General features: G+C 34.8%; 1 protein-coding gene across 9 annotated transcripts in view; it reads right to left on the bottom strand.

Annotated features, from left to right (window-relative positions):
- The window catches only part of ERBIN (erbb2 interacting protein), a 101,261-nt gene that overhangs the window by 66,386 nt on the left and 16,333 nt on the right, over positions 1-18,542 (bottom strand). For all 9 annotated transcript variants that reach the window (XM_014560389.2, XM_014560390.2, XM_014560391.2 and 6 more), the window contains exon 2: positions 2,429-2,476. The gene's annotated coding sequence lies outside the window, so the exon portion shown is untranslated. The remainder of the gene's footprint in view (positions 1-2,428; positions 2,477-18,542) is intronic.

Raw genomic sequence — 18,542 nt, 5'->3', positions numbered from 1 at the left:
CTATACCCTCCCCCATCAATAGGACTTTACTACATACTTCTCCTCTAGGGTTTACAAAAACAAACTTCTGATGGGATTCAAGCCCAAAACATGGCACCTTGGCATATCGAATATTTTCAAGTGAAGGAGTCTGAGAAAACAGCAGAAGCAGGAAGGTCACTCTGACCTCCCATGCCCTTCTCCCCTGAAACAGGTCATAAAATCCTCATGTGAAATGTGCCCTCCCTATACCAGGAGGAATCTCTGAAGATGAAGGGACAAGAATCCTAACAAACAGGCCTTACTAAATTTCCCGCAGTTTACTACAATTACTTCATACACTTTGATCCATCATATAGTACACAACTGTCCACTCTTCACCAAACACTGCATAAAAATACTCAGGTTTAACTGTTTCTTTGGTACTTCACTTATTTACAAAGGCTTCCTGTGTCACCTAAAACTTGTATTAAATAAATGTATATACTTTTCTCCTGTTTATCTGTCTTTGTCCATTTAATTTTCAGACCCAGTCAAGAACCCTAGCAAGGTGAAGGGAAAATTTTTCCTTCCTTACACTACGATGTCAAAGATCAAATGTTTCTACCTAAAATTTTTCTGTCATGGCTATGTAATGCACAGCATATGGACTATAGTTAATAACACTGTTTGGCATATTTGAAAGTTGCTAAGAGAGTAGATCTTGAAGTTCTTACCACAAGAAAAAGAATTTTTGTTACTATGTATGGTGACAGATGTTAACTAGACATACTGTGAGGATCATTTTGCAATATATACAAATATTGAAACTTTATGTTGTATACCTGAAACCAATATAATGTAATATATCAATTATACCTCAATAAAAACAAGAAATTATTTTGTCAATAAAGTTTACTGAACATGCTTTATCTATTTTTATATGAAGCTGTGTTTTATTGATAAGAATAAGAAGTTTTAATGATCTAGTAAGAATTTAATCACTCAACGGGAATTTAGTTTATATTTGTGTTTATGACATAATAAAAAAAGATTCTGGAGGAGAGTATAGATCAGTGGTAGAGTGCACGCCTAGCATGCATGAGGTCCTCGGTTCAATCCCCAGTACCTCTATCAATAAACAAACACGCAAACAATTAAACCTAATTTCCTCCCCCCACAACTAAGCAAAAAAAAAAAAAAAAAAAAAACATAAAAAATTAAAATAAAATAATTTTTTAAAGATTCCAAAAATGAATACACAATTTCTTGTTCAAGAGACTCTTTTACTTCAACTGATAATGAGTTAGGGGGTACTAAAGAAAAATGGGAAAGAACTCTATCTGCTCTGTCCAATATGGTAGCCACTAGATACAGTGGCATTTTAACCTTAAAATTCAAGTTAAACAAAATTTTAAATCTGGTTTCTCAGTCACACTAACCACATTTTCAATGGTCAAGAGCCACAGGTGGCTAGTGGCTACCATACTGAATAAGAAAAGATACAGAACATTTCTTTCACTGCAGAAAGCTCTAAGAAACAGCACTAGTACAATGTTTCAAACTATTATTCTGGTTCATATTATAACTACTGTCTGCTTATTTTTTATATGATAGTATCCAATAATTTGGAAGATATGACCTAAAAACATCCATTTCCCAGAAATTACAATGAATTTGGGAGTATAATTCCTAGCTGAGAATAAAGGACATGAAATGTTATTACCACTTATATGTGATTTAAGAGTGTATTTATTTTAGTATGTTTAAATCATCTGTGCATGACACTTGAGGAGGAAGGCAATTTACAGGGCAGAGTAACTGTTATCGAAGGTAAAACAACCTCCAAGATTTTCCTGCAGTGTTAGTCATAAATACATCAAGTTGCAGACAGATGGTCAGAAACTGTCAAATTTCTCAGAAGAGAATGAATTCAGAGAAAGATTATTAGATGCTTAGCTCTAGGAAGCTGCAAAGAGCTTACATTTCAAATGAAAACAGCAAAACAAAACAAAAAATCAAAAAACAAAGAAATTTCCTATGGGCAAAGGTATGAAAAGAGCAACTTAGACCTCTGATTAAATTCTGTGGGCCTTGAGCCAATATAAAAATGAACCCCCATTTAGCAGACTAAAAACTACTGACTGATGAGAAATGAGGGCAGAGGAGGGAAGTTCCATATGAAAGAGAAACAAATGAATAACAAGACCCAAAGAGACCCTCCTTTACACAATACTACAAAGAAGGAAATCAAAGGGGGAGACACTGGCCTGATCTGAACAGGAAGTGATCAACCATAGGGACTACTTGTTAGAATTTCAGTGTTGTGATAAGTAAGAGCCACTTTATAAACCAGGCTAAAAACAGTAGACATAAAAACATTCTGATCAAATGGAGGAAGAGGAGCCAATCAAGAATAAAAGCACAATAAGCCGAACACTTTCTAACAAAAGAAATTAAAACTACTTACCACTAAGTTGAATTTATCTCCCTGATGTTTCTTAATTGAGCCAACATTCTATGGAAACAAACAAAAAAACACCAAATTAACAATAAAAACAGATCTTTAAGGGGGGGAGGGCACAGCTCAGTGGTAGAGTGCGAGCTTAGCATGTACAAGGTCCTGGGTTCAATCTTCAGTATCTCTGTTAAAAAAATAAACCATATCCCCACCCTCAAAAGAACAAATTCCTTTAAAAAAAAACCAAACAAACAGATTTTTATGACTTTAAGAAACACCTTTTCTTATTTACCTCAAAATGTAAATTAAAATTTTCAATAATTCAGCAGCATAAACTGATGCACACAAATTTGCTAACTTTAAAATATGTGGCTACTTTCTTAATCAGTCACTCGATTTACTGTTCAGAATAAACTGGTAAATATTGAGAGCCCTCATCTGTATCCTACAACAAATACCTCTCTATCCACCATTAAAATCCCATTTATTTGCATTTACTGAGAAATAATAAAGTTTTCCTAAGCGAATAAATCCTACTCATCAATTTTATTTAAATTTAGTTGGTTTTAACGGTTCTATGTGGTTTATCAGATTCTGTTCCCCCTTTCTAGAATTCTTCTTTATTCAGGGTGTTAATGGACCCAACTAAATACCCACTTTGGAGCTTTCCAAAAAGGGTGGACAGGTGATGGACAACACAGTTAATATCAATGACATATACTTGGAAGTCTGCTTTGGGGGTGGGATGGGGTTGGTTCTGGGAAAACATTTGCTTTCCTTATCCAGGGACAGATGTGAACACTGTATGTCTACTGTTGCGACAACCATCCTATGACCATGAGTCAACAAGCGTGAGGATTAAAAACCAACCAATAAGGCTGACAGTGTAGAAAGACCGAACAACACACTGGGGGTCTCTAATAGCACTGCTGAGTAGCTGAACCAATGCTAACTACAAAAGTATCAGAACTTCTTGGTATATAAGAAAACGAAATCTCCTATTTGCTTAAACCATTGCTAGGTTTTCTGGACCAGAACAAAACAAAAGAAACTTTGGGTACAATGGTGTAACTAGCTAAAAGAAATTCACTTAGGGTATTTTTCAAAACTACTGTAGATGACTGTAGCTTCTCCCTCAAGATTCTGGTTTAGGAGTTTAGTTAGAAAACTCAAGACTATTTATCATAAATAAAATGCTTACGTGATTCTTTTTTCTAACAGTTTCAGCCATAATCAATGCATAGTCAATATTTCACCTATACTCAAATCACCATCTTTTCTCTTTCACCATTCTCTACTATTTTTTGATATACTCCCGGTTGGGGAATTATTATAATTGAAAAGTGAAATTACTGCAAGAGTTGTTTAAAATGTAGTATGTTACACTTCCTTAATGATTCTGAAGAGATCACAAGTTATACTTGGCTAGATTTAAGAGAAATCTTATGTCAGAACAATCTTAAAATCAGCTCAGAAGTTAAAACGCACAACAAAGGCTCCTTGGGCATGCCCATAGTTGTTAGATGGCATTTAGTAGTCATGTGAGTTCATTTTAGTTTACTCATGGCTCTCACAGTATTTGCTACTCTGTATTTGGTATATTTGTGCTTAGTTCTGAGGCACTTTATGAATGTTATTAACCCATTACTGTTAAGTACATGAATAGGAAACAATGAAAATAGTTGTATGCAAAAGAATAGGAATAAAAGAAACCTATGTAATGAAAAAAAAATGCTGTATAGGAGCATCTGATCCTGAAAGACAAAAATAACGGAATGTATAAAATGCGCAATGCCTACAACATATATAGCAAGAAATGAAGGAAGGAGGCCTGTGTAAATAGCTAAATTTCATACTTCTAAGATCAATATCACTGTCTGACCCCTACTAGCCTAATTACTAATTCAGGAGAAAGCTGAGAGTTTCTTCAATCAAACTTTCATATCAAACCATGGTTAGCCTACACATGTCTAAACAATTCTTACTGTGGAACAAAGTAGTAGAGTGAAGCACACTGAAGTTATAAGGAGTTTCTACACTTGCAAAAATTTCCACTTTTATATTTTTACATAATAGCTTATAATTTTTACATAATAGATCCTTATAATTTTGCAAAATGCATACATCCATACAAACAATAGCAATCAAGATACACAGTCCTTCTAACACCTCAGAAAGTTCCCATGTGCTACTTTCCCATCAACACCCTGACCAAGGCAACCTGTCCTGAGTAAGAGTGCTGACACTTGTGTACAAGGGTTATGAGAATGCAGGCTTCGGTTCCCATGGGTAAATACAGGGGCGTGAAACTGCTAGATGCTAGTCTATAGGTGTGTTTAATTTTATTTAAAAGCAAGATAAACAAGTAGTTTTACAAAGTAGTTTTATCATGTAACACTCCCAGAGTTCTAATCACATCCTCACCAACACCTGATGTTCTCAATATTTCTTAATTTTGACATAGGTAGTAGATGCACATTAGTGTCTTAGTATTTATTTTTATTTAAAAATAGTTGATTTACAATGTTGTGTTAGTTTCTAGTGTATAGCATAGTGATTCAGTTATATATATATTATATATATAATATATATATTTCTTCTCATATTCTTTTTCACTATAGGCTATTATAAGGTACTGAATACAGTTCCCTGTGCTATACAGCAGGACCTTGTTGTTTATCTTATATATAGTAGTTAGCATCTGCAAATCCCAAACTCCTAATTCATCCCTTCCCACCCCTTTTCCTCTCTGGTAACCATAAGTTTGTTTTCTATGTCTTAGTCTGCCTCTGTTTTGTAAATAAGTTCATTTGTCTCATTTTTTTAGATTCCACATGTAAGTGATACTATACGGTATTTTTCTTTCTCTATCTGATTTACTTCACTCAGTATGACAATCTCCAGCTCCATCCATGTTACTGCAAAATGGCATTATTTTAATCTTTTTTATGTCTGAGTAGTATTCCACTGTATATAAGCACCACAACTTCTTTATCTAATCATCTGCCAATGGGCATTAAGGTTGCTTCTGTGTCTTGGCTGCTGTAAATAGTGCTGCCATGATCACTGTCATCCTGCTTTTGTTTTGCACTTCTCTAGTTACAAAATGGCACAGCAGAGCCTCATCTGTACTTGGATCTCATTTAAGTGATAAGATACTGGTCTTATGTCTGACAGACACTCTAGTGGGATGAGACTTTTGGAGAAAAGAGTGATCAAATTTTGTATATGAGAGGAAAGCAAATTACTGTGCAAGAGGATAGACTGTATTAGAAAATAATTTTTCATGAACATCTCGCATTTCTGCATGGTCTGGGTCCTCTGAGAAACGACATTTACAGCCAATTTGTTTAAATAAAAAGATATTCCAGATACTAACACTAAGCAACACTGAGACAGTTCCATATACTCTCTCCAGGGAAGTGCTGTTTAAATTCCAGAGTAAAGATAAGGTTTCTGTCTCTCACTCTCCCGAGGAAACAGAAGACAGGTCATCAGTGGTCCTATGTGAGATCAGAGTTTCCTAATTTGGGGTTCCTCTTCTGTAATGCACACCACTACTTGTGTAGGTACCATCTGACCCTCACTTTGAAGACTGAGGCTCAGGTAACTGACACAAGATACTGCCCCGGTTGCTGCTTTTGTACTGAGTAACAAATTGTCTCTGATCTGGAGATCTTGTGTCTTCTGACAGGTTAACATGTTAGCTTGTAAGTGGGGTAAAATCTCAGCACCTTTACTGTTTCTGATTTAACCACCGTAAATTAAGAAACATGGCCACAACGTTTTCTTATACCATCTAAAATCAAGAGATCGAGTCTATTTTCCCACTCCTTGAACTTGGGCTTACCTTTGTGACTTGCTTATACCAACTCAATGTGGCAAGTTTGATGGCAAGTAACAGCGCCTATGACTCAAGAAAACTTACAACTTCTGCCTTGCCTTTCTTTGAATGCAGCCCTGAGGACATGACACCATAAAGATGTCACATGCTGATTCACAAATGCAAGAGCAATATAAACTGCTGTAGTTTTAAGCCATCAATCCTAAGTTTATCAATTGTATTGATTTTTTTCAAAGAGAAAACTACCATTTGCTTATTTACTTGAGGTATATTTTCCATTTCATTGATTTCAATTTTCTCTATGTTTTCTGCCTTTTATTTATTTTGAATTTAACTGTCTCTCTTTTTCTGACTCTTAGGGTGAAGCTTATTAAATAATTGATTCTAATACTTTATTATTCAAGATTTAAAGCTATAAATTCTGAGATGCATTTAAGATTTGATTTGTGTCTTTTTGTTGAATGTGTTTAAAATGCTTTCTAATTTCCCATTTAATTTATTCTTTTACCCATGAGTCATTCAGAATAATTTTAATTTCAAAACATTCAGAGATCTACTAAACCTCATTTTGTTACTGATTCCTAATTTAACTCCAATGTAGTCAGAAAAAGTAATATTATGATTTCAGGTCTTTCTAGCTTGTTGAAGCTTTGACAGTCTCACATAAGAGCTACCTTGGTGAGTGTTTCGTGTACATTTAAGTGTCATATTCTGCATCTCTTGGGTGTACTCTTCAAACTATGTCAAGTTAAATTGATTGATAGTGGTGTTCAGGTCTTCTTCCCTTACTAATTTACAGCATTCTTTTCCTACTAATTTCCTACTAAAAGTACTGAAATCTCTAACCCTAAGTGTAAAGATGTCTATTTCTCCTTTTATTTCTGTCAATTTTTGTTTCATGTATTTTGAATCTGTTATAAAGTGAATAAACACTTAGGGTTCTTCTTGATGAATGGATCCTTTAATTGTTATAAAATGTTCTTATTCTCTAATAATCCTTCTCTTGAAATATATTTTGCCTGATACCACTATAGCCATAGGAGCTTCTTTTGGTAAGTATGGTATGGGAATACAGGTCATCTATAAGTCTGCTTTTGTTAACTGTTTTCTCTTAATTATACAATCATATTATCCTATTTCTTTGCATGTTTCATAATTTTTCATAGTATTTTAGGTGCTTTTTTGTAAAATGACAGCTGAGAATTGAGTGTAATATTGTTAGGTTTTACTTATTTCCCAGAGAGTCTACACTCTTCTCTCAGTTAGCATGAGTGAGTGATAACTCGGATTCCTAGTAGAGTCAATTTTAGCTGGGGACTGGCTGCAGCTTTAGAGTGAATTCCTCTGTGATCAACTCAGCTCCCATCTTCCCATCCTCAACCACAGCCATATCTTTTTGATCTTGTCAAAATGTGAGATAGGAAGAATTGTGTTACAGTTCCAGATATTTTTGGTTTGGTTTACCTTTAGATTCAACTCCAGCAAGGTCCCATAATTTGAACCATTAGAATTTGCAGGACTATACATTTCTCTAGGTTTTTCAACTCCTCCTCTACTGCTCTTTATGGCAAAGTTCAACGTGGATAAAATTGTCAGGCTTAATGATTTTATTCTTCCTTTGAGGCTCTGTCAGATTCCCATCCCTTCCCCACAGTCCACACTGTCATTTGAAGATTGAATGATTTATCTTCATCCTTTTCAGTCTTTCTATTTATAGCAAGTCCTGCTTCTCCATCCTATACTGAAACCACACAGGGAAACTGCCACACTCTTGGCTCAACTATGAGACGTTCATGTATCTCTGGAAATAAGCTCACTAAGGATTCCTTGATTCCACTGATTTTTTGCTAACTTTTTTTTTTTAATGTGATTTTTATCTTTTACAGGTTTTTCTTATTTTGAACAGGTCTCCTATATGCTAACTAGAAATATCAGGAGATTTCCAGTGTAGATGAAAAGGTTCTATTTATAGAAAAGATAATCCCATGGAAGATAACCAGTCTGACTCATCCCTCTATAAAGAAAATTTGGTTAAGGTAGACAAAAAAAAATCTTGAGAGTTCTCCATCTTAGTTTAGGAGGAACGACAATTTATGGAACAAAAAGCGGGCCTAATTATTTTTACAAAGAAAAACCATGCCACAATTAGAAATAAGTCTACAAATGCAAACAATATAGAACTAGTTTACTAAACTCTATCTAGTCCTAGATAGAACTGGTTTACTTAACTCTGAAGGCCTAACATTAGATCATTCTATAATCAGAGGGAAGAAGCAGAGGGAGAATGAGGAAGGAAAACAGCTCAATATGGCACACAACCAAACTTAGGGAAGGTGAAATTGTGCCAAAAAGGAATACTGAAAGTCTATGAGTAGATTTCAACTTTTTCTAACACATAGTTGGTTCTGTTATTTTCAACAACAGGTCAGTAAAAGCTGTGCCAAGAGACATTTGTGGCAATATGTATCACCACATATATTCACAATGATGGTGCTTAATATGGTAGGGAAATTAAATCTTGTTATTATTTTAAACCTAGAAACACGTTCTCATACAGTCTTGACTGGATTGGAAACTATTCCCATAACACAGGTCCATGGCAGGATTAGCCTTATGTGTATTCCCTTATTTCTCTTTACTTCCGAGTATTCATCTCTGTGCCAGAGTAACTCCCAGTCTTCCTAGTTTCTGCTAATATTTGTAACAACTTCTTTTCCTCCTTGAACTCATTACACATGATCTGGGGGAACCTTGATGGGAACAGAACAAGATGGTCAAGAAACCAAAGAGAATCTTAGTTTTCCTCTAAAATAGTCTAAGGAACAACTGATTTTGACCATATGCAGCAACATGCCATACCAAACAGGTGTATTTTTCCTCCCATCTTAAAAAGGACCTCTCCTGAAGATATCTTTCCAGGTAACAACCTCTGCAAGATTCCAAACAAGTTGTCTATATACATTGTCTTAGGTTATTTCATCAATTGTTCTCAAACCCACTCTAGTCACACTTTTGTCCCCACCACTTCAATGGAAACTATTCTTCCTAGGTCATTAATGGCCTACATTATTACCAAATCCAACAGACAACTCTAAGTTCACATCGCACTTGACTTACCAGTAGCATCACTCACCACTATTTTATCCATTTTCTTCACTTAGCTTCCAGGACACCACATCCTCCTAATTCTGTCCCTACAGTACTGGTCACATGTCAGCCTCCTTTGCCATTTGTTCCAGTTTATGCCACCTCAACAGACCATAGTGACAGAAAACACAGACGCTGGCCCTCTTCTCTATCTACACTCAAACCCTTGGTGATCACCGGTTTCAAGTCTTGAAATATTATCAATTCTGTAAATACTAAGTATTCTAACGACACCTATCTTAGTTTGAGTTACCCTGAAAACAAAGGCTGAAGTAAGGACTTGTGTGCAGGTAGGAATGACCTAAGGGAGCAGGAAGATTTTGAAATATGAAGGAAATGTCAATATAAGGAACCATATGTTATCAAAGTCATCCCTAAGGACAACAGGGGACTCATTCTACTCAAACTCCCTGAGAAGCATACAAGAGGTCTCAGAATTATCTGCCTATAGGATAAGAGGCAAGCTGTCATCCATCTGCTCAGGTCTCCCACTGATGAAGGACTGCCTCTATGGACATTAGCTTTCCCTCACTACCAGCCCATGCTTGCTTTCTGGTCTAGATGGCCTCCCACAGCAAAGAAATCACTGGGGCTCACTTCCACTAAGAAGGTCAGCCTGAGGTGACTCTGAGCTCTCATGGTACTGTTTCTTTTAACCAAGGGTTAAAATTAGAAGTAAGCCAAGAGGTTGTGATGCTAGACACCATAATGACCTGCTGCACTGAAGACTGGACCACTCACATTAACCCCAAATTTGCATATCCAACTCCCTGTTCTATGTCTTCATTTAATGAAGGGAATTAAAGGGGAAAGCAAGAATTAATGATTTAGAAAAAGGAGTAAAAATGGCAAATGAATCCAAGACTAGAAGCATATAAACATGAAGAATTTCCCAGCAATTATAAAGATATAAAACACCAGCAGGAATCAGAATGGGAACTTTACAGCACAGATAAAAACTATTTTTGTATTTGGGAGTAAATATAGACCTTTATACACCATATAGCAAAACAAAAAGGCATTTAAAAAAAATTCTGTTCAAATATATAGTGATGTGTTTTAACTTTTGCATGACTTTCTATAAAAGTATAAACTTAAAAACTGTCTCAAGACATAGAAAATCATTGGTGAAGTTTAAAGGTTTATCAATAAATTACTTCTTTGAAAGACACTAAGCATCTGAGCACTTGCAAACTTACAACGAATGAAATTTGATCACAAGGTTCAGGACTCCTAAGAAATACGGAAAACTTCCCAATTCATGTTAATAAATTCAATATAACTCTGATACCAACACCTATCAAAGTTAGCATAAAGTGTCCATATACTATTCATGTTCAAGGATACTTCAAAAAATCCTAAATTATACAGAATAAACTCAAATACAGTAGTATACTACTAAATATGACTAAAGAGAGTCAATTCAAGGAATGCCAAGATGAACAGACACAAGAAATATCTATTAAGAGTATATCAAACAAGCAGATGGAAAAGAATGGGGGGAGGGAGATGGATCTTGCTGACAAGGTCAAAAGGAATCTAATAAAAGACAACATTCACTCTTGACAAAAATTTTAATAAACTAGAAACAGGTTATTTCTTCAATAAAAAGCCACCATCAGCATCATGTTCAAGAAAATAAAATACTAGATGTTCCTATTAAGATTAGAACAAATATCAGCGCTATCAAAAATGTGAAAAAGATAACTCACAGAATGGAAGGAAGTATTTGTAAATCATATATTTGATAAGGGACTTGTATCCAGAATATAAAAAGAACTATTAGAACTCAACAATAAAAAGACAAATAACAAAACTTAATAACTGGCAAAGGATTTAAATAGGCATTTCTCCAAAGATATACTAATGGCAAATAAGCATATAAAAAGCTGCTCATTATCGTTAGTCATTAGGGAAATATAAATCAAACCACAAAGAAAACAACAAGGACCTACTGTATAGCACAGGGAACTATATTCAATATCTTGTAATAACCCGTAATGGAAAAGAACATGAAAAAGAATAAATATATGTGTATGCAACAGAATTATTTGCTTTACACCAGAAACTAATACTGTAAATCAACTATACTTCAATTTAAAAAAAAGGAAATAAAACCACAAAGAGAAAAATTTTACACCAACTAGGGATGGCTATACTAAAAAAACAGGTACTGGGACAGATGTGGAGAAACTGGAACCCTCATACATTGCAGAAGTAAATGTAAAACTGGTGTAGTCACTTTTGGAAAACAATTTGGCAGTTCCTCCCCAAAATTAAACATAGTTACCACAGGACTCAACAATTCCACTTCCAGGTATATAACCAAGAAGACTGAAAACAACTGCTTTCAGAAAAACTTCTAATGTTCATAGAAGCACGATCCACAGTGGCCAAAAAGTGGAAACAATCTAATATCCATCAACTAATGAATGGATGGACAAAATGTTTTACATCTATATAATAAAATATGCATTATTCAGCTATAAAAAAGAGAGAAACTACTGTAACATGATACAACATGAAAGAACTTGAAAACATGCTACAGTAAAGAAGCCAGATACAAAGGGCCAAATGATGATTCCATTTTTATGAAATGTGTTGAAATTTATAGAAACAGAAAGTAGATTAGTGGTTGCCAGGGTCAAGGGGCAGTGGGGAACAGGAGTGACTGCTAATGAGTATGGGGTTTTGGGGGGGTGATAAGATTTTTTTGGAACTAGATGATGATGGTTGCAGAGCCTTGTAAATGTACAAAAAAAACTGGACTGTACACTTTAAACAGGTGAATTTTTCTATGTGTGAACTATAGCTTGACTGAAAAGTATCTTAAAAAAGAAAAAAAGAAAATGACCAGGACACTAGTTAATACCCCTATGATGAACACAATAGATTCCAAACTGATTTCCTAATCCTGTTCAGTTGGCACCTGACTTTTTACTTAAAATTATCTTTTTTTTTCTCACTAAACAGTATGCTTTTTTTTTTTTTTTTTTTACAGGGGAGGTAATTATTTATTATTTTTTTAATGGAGGTACTGGGGATTGAACCCAGGACTTTGTGCATGCTAAGCATGTGCTCTACCACCTGAGCTGTATCCTTCCCCCTTACTTAAAATTATTTTACTACATTTCTTTCCATTTAAAAACTTAAAATATTTTAAGTTACTTACACCCCAAACTCCACAAGCCAATCCCAATTTACAGCTTCACTGAGTCAAAGGACCTTTGCTCAGGTGAGGCCTTTTAGCTTACTACAGATTCTTTCTTTCCACCTGACACTTCAATATGCTAATTATTTCTTTGGTTCTTTAAGTGGTGTTTTAAATGAAGCTGTCTATAAATAAAATGTTTTTATGCAGTGTGTACACTGACCTAGAAACTGAGCCAAACCTGTTGAAAAGCATGACCTGATTTGCAAATCCTGGACACAAGTGCCATAGTGCTTGAAATTCCACCATTAGCTATTTATTTTGTACCCTCTCCAAACAACCTCTATTAAAATGCAAATCTACCTCGTGAAGACAAGGCCCTGATTTCTTAAGGTGAATTTCTTTATATTTTTTCCTAAGTTCATGATAAAAGAAGCTATATGGAAGAAACCATGAGCAAAGATGAGAAAAAGTTAGAAATCAGCAAACAAACAAAACAAAAAACAAAACACCACACAAACAAGAGGCCAGGTTGAAATTGCTATGTTACTGTAAAACTAATGTGTTTGTTTTGAGGTTAACTTAGCCTGAGCATGATTATAAACATCACAAACATTCTAAAGAAAACCAGATCAGTCTCAATGTCTTGTTACAAAAGGATTTTAAAAGCTTAATTATTAACAATTGTAAGTAAAGCTTAAACACACCACCACTTGATTAAAGTCTTTATGTATTAAAAAGTATCACTTTTAGTAGGATTCAGATTAATATTTTAGCTATATTATTTGTAATTATATTTAGTCACCTCCAAAATCCTTTAGGGATAAAGACATTTAATTTTTAACTAAAAGAGCATCACATATGTAGAGAAAAACAGAAGAAAAACAAAATGTTAAGCTTCTTCTACTACTAAACATCCCACCTAAACTTAAAGCCTCCTGGGCTTATCTAATTCATAATGTGTGGAATTAGCCTTGATTTTTCAAATGTTACTGTTGCAAGTACTTTTTAAAAATAAATTTCTTTAAAATTCTCTGTAGAAAAGGAAGTGGTAAAATGTTAGAGCAGCTAAAAACTGCCAGGTGCTTTATGCCAAGTTCATTCACATACTGAACTCTGACTCCATCTAAATTAGGTATTATATACACATTTAAGTATAAACAAAGGTAACAGGACAAATAAGAGGCAAGTCTTAAGACTGGTATAACAGTGTTCCATACTAGCAATGACTCTCAATGAATATCAGGACAACTTAGATCCAAAAGTGTCAAGGGCCAACATGATAATAATTACACTTTCAATATTTCTGTTGAGAAAACATTTATATGCATATGAGTTTGAGAGTCTTTTGCAATAAAACCCCACGGCCTATGGGTGGAAACAGTTCTAAAATTTCAATACAGATATTCTGTCTATACCGAAATGGGTGATAGGAAAAAAAAAAACATAGCAGACACCTTTAGTATAACTTCCCAATTCACAATGACCCCTACCTTCTCTGAGAAAAGATGATCACAAATCCATAAAATATTACCTCCATGCAATTTAAAAAATATAGCCTTTAAGGCAATACAATGGAGCAAAGACAGTTGTTTCAATGAATGGTGCCAGAACAATCAATCACAGCTAAAAATATAAACCTAGACACAGACCTTATATCTGTCATAAAAATTAACTCAAAATGGATCATAGGCCTAAACATAAAATACAAAAAACTATAAAACTCCTAGAGATAACATAGGAGAAAACCTAGATGAGCTTGGATATGGTGATCGTTTTAGACACATCAAAGGCACAATCCATGAAAGAAATAATTGATAAGCTGGACTCCATTAAAATCATAAACCTGCTGTGCAAAAGACAATGTCAAGAGAATGAGAAACAAGCAATAGACTGGCAGAAAATACAGCTGGCCCTCCATATCCACAGGTTCTGTAACCTCGGATTCAACCAACACAATAAAAAATATTTGAAAAAAAGACAGCCTCTTCAAGTGGTATTGGGAAAAGTGGACAGCAGCATGGTAATCAATGAAGTGAGAACACTTCCTCACTCCATACACAAAAATAAACTCAAAATGGCTTAATGATGTAATATAAGACAAGACACGATAAATCTCCAAGAAAAAAAACATAGGCAAAACATTCTCAGACATAAATTTTAGCAATGCTCTTCTAGGGCAGTCAAACCAGTCAATAGGAATAGGAGCAAAAATAAACAAATGGGACCTAATTAAACTTACAAGCTTTTGCACAGCCTAAGCAAAACAAAATGACAACCTACGGAATAGGACAAAATATTTGCAAAAGATGAGACTGACAAGGGCTTGATTTCCAGAATATATAAACAGCTCATACGCTTTAATAAGAAAAAAAAACCCAATCCAAAAATGGGCAGAAGACCTAAACAAGCAATTCTCCAATGAAGACATATGAATGGCCAATAGGTACATGAAAAAATGCTTAATACCACTAATTATCAGAGAAATGCTTATCAAAACTATAATGAGGTATTACCTTACACCAGTCAGAATGGCTATCATTCAAAAGTCCAAGAACGATAAATGATGGAGAGGGTGTGGAAGAAAGGGAACACTCCTACGCTGTGAGTGAGAATGTAGTTTGGTACAGCCATTATGGAAAACAGTATGGAGATTCCTTAAAAAACTAAAAACAGACTTACCATATGATCCAACAATCCCACTTCTGGGTATATATCTGGTGGGAACACTAATTCAAAAAGATACATGCACCCCAGTGTTCACAGCAGCACTATATACAATAGCCAAGACACAGAAATAACCTAAATGTCTACCAACAGATGACTGGATAAAGTTGTGGTATACGTATACAACGGAATACTACTCAGCCATAAAAAGAATAAAATAATGCCTTCTTCAGCAACATGGATGGACCTAGAGATCATCATTCTAAGTGAAGTAAGCCAGAAAGAGAAAGAAAAATACCATATATCACTCAAATGTGGAATCTAAAAAAATAAAGAATAAAAAAAGGACACTATTAACTCATCTACAAAACAAACAGACTCACAGTCATAGTAAACAATCTTATGGTTACTGGGGTAAGGGGGTGGGAAGGGACAAATCTGGGAGTTTGATGTTTACAAATGTTAGCCACTATATATAAAAATTGATTTTTTTAAAGTTTGTTTTGTATAGCACAGGGAACTACGCTGAATATTGTAAAATAGCCTTTAATGAAAAAGAATATGAAAATGAATATTAAGTATATATATCCATGACTGGGACATTGTGCTGTACACCAAAAAAATGACACATTGTAACTGTACATATGTAAATAAATAAACAAATTTGAAAAAAACTTCCAGTAATTTCCAAAAAGCAAAACTTGGATCTGCTGCAAGCTGGCAATTACTTATACAGCATTTACATTTTATTAGGTATTATAAGTAATCCAAGATGATTTAAAGTATATGGGGCAGATGTGCCTTGGTTTTATGCAAAAACTATGACATTTTACAGGAGGAACTTGAGCATCCTCAGATTTGGGGACCTTGGAGCAGGGGAAGGTCCTGGAATCAGTTGCCCCATAGATACTGGCAGGATTGCATTTGCAAAAGACACATCTGATAAAGGACTGTTATCCAAAATACACAAAGAACTCTGAAAACTCAACAATAAGAAAACAATCCAATTAAAATATTGGCCAAAGATCTTAACACTTTCACCTCACCAAAAAAGATATACAGATGGCAGATAAGCATATGAAAAGATGCTCCACATCATATGTCATCAGGGAAATGTAAATTAAAACTAGATACCACCGTAAACCTATTAGAATAACCAAAACCTGGATCTCTGACAACACCAAATGCTGGTGAGAATGTGAAACTCATTCAATGCTGATGAAAATGCAAAATGGTATAGCCACTCTGCAAGACAGCTTGGCAGTATCTTACAAAACTAAATATACTCTTACCATACAATCCAGCAATCATGCTCTTTAGTATTTATCCAAAGGAGTTGGAAATTCATGACCACAAAAAAACCTGCACATGGAGTTTTATAGCAGCTTTACTCATCATTGCTATTACTTGAAAGCGACCAAGTCCTTCAGTAGGTGAATGGATAAATAAACTGTGGTACATCCAGACAATGGATTAGTCAGAGGTAAGAAGTGTGTTATCAAGCCATATGGGAATCTTAAATGCAATCTGCAAAGTAGAAGCCTGAAAAGACTACACACAAACTCAAATATGATTCCAACTACAAGACATTCCAGAAAAGGCAAAACTATGGAAACAGTGAATAGATCAGAGGTTTCCAGTAGTTGGGGATAGGAAGAGGATGAAAAGGCAGAGCAGAGGATTCTTAGGGCAGCGAAACTACTCTGTATGACGCTATAATGATGAATACATGTCATTACACATTTGTCCAAATCCACAGAATGTACAACACCAAGAGTGAACCTAAAAATAAACTAAGGACTTGGGGGATCATTACGTGTCAATGTAGGTTCACTAACTGTATCAAATGCACCACTCTGGTGGGGGATGGTGATGATAGGAGAGGCTATGCATGTGTAGCAACAAGGGGTCTACAGTAATCTGTACCTTACGCTCAACTTTGCTGTGAATCTAAATATGCTCTGAAAGATCAAATCTATTTTAAAAAAGAACAACTAGTCCTGAAATTTTACTTATTATGAAAAAAGAATGGCTGTACATTAGCTGAAGAATTACAATATGTCAGCAGTACTCATATTCCAACAGGCAACCCTTAGTGTTAAGTAATATCTCACTCAAAGTCACCTCTTTCAATTACCTGAAAAATTTTCTCTTTTTAAAAGCTAAATCAGTCAAGCAAACTGGGACACTAAGCTGCCCAAAACTTGAAATTTCTTGGGATTATGAGGATTTTTTTTTAATAGCAGACATGATTGGTTATACTATTGGAAATCTTAAAAATCCATTAAGCCAAAATCATGTGCATCATATGCTTTGGTGTTTTAGTGGTCTCAGTAAAGCTTTTACATTAGGTGCCAGAAGTAGCTCTAAATCCATCTCCTGAGGCAACTACAAGCTTTACAACAGCAAGTACCCCTTGCAGAGAAGAAATGGCCATCTAATCAGACATAAATAAATACTTATCAACTTTCTTAATATGATGATAAACATACCATTTCCTCAACTGATTTTCAGAGCATCAGTAAGCAGAAGAGAATTCTGATATGCCATTCTTTCACTAGAAAGTGAAATCCTGAAATTGTCTGCTACTCAGCTTGCCAAAGTCCATATTAGAACAATGATGGTTAACAGGGTATACAAAATACTGTTTCCATCCATGTCTATTTTAACCCTTAGATCAAGTTAGAGTACCAAAACTAAAAACACACACACAAAAATCTATTAATTTTGAAGCACATTAGCCTAGATCCATTTTTGCTGAGTTTTTTGGTGTATTATATTCTTTTTATTAAATATGTGTATATTTTTATGTGATGACATGATGTGGTGCATCTTTTCATATGTTTATTTGCCACCTGTATATCTTCTTTGGTGAGGTAAGAATGTTGAAATCTTTGGCCAGTTTTTTTGATTGGATTGTTTGTTTTCTTATTGTTGGGTTTACAGAGTTCTCCGTGTGTGTCTGTATAACATATACACACACACGTATGTCTGTGTGTATGTGTATATATTTAAAAAGAGCCTGAGAGCTACAGAATGTGTTGTTAAATTGTTGTCAACAACACTGTCCATTCATTACTCAATAGCTCTTACATAAGGGAATTCACATCTTAGAGATCAATTAGAATTTAATGTAAAGAAAATCTTTGTCTCTCTTGGAGAACTTGTGACATATTTCTTTGTTTACGGTAATGAGAACCTTGGCTCCCAGGAAGCTTAGCTAAATCTGATGTTCTACCACAGCAATAATGTTAAATTACTTTAAAGTTATTTATTTCCTCTCTGTTTTCATTGGATCTGATTCTCCCATTTCT

The sequence above is a fragment of the Camelus ferus genome, chromosome 3 (assembly GCF_009834535.1).
Source record: "Camelus ferus isolate YT-003-E chromosome 3, BCGSAC_Cfer_1.0, whole genome shotgun sequence".
NCBI lineage: Eukaryota > Metazoa > Chordata > Mammalia > Artiodactyla > Camelidae > Camelus > Camelus ferus.
This window is presented reverse-complemented; position numbering and strand designations above follow the sequence as displayed.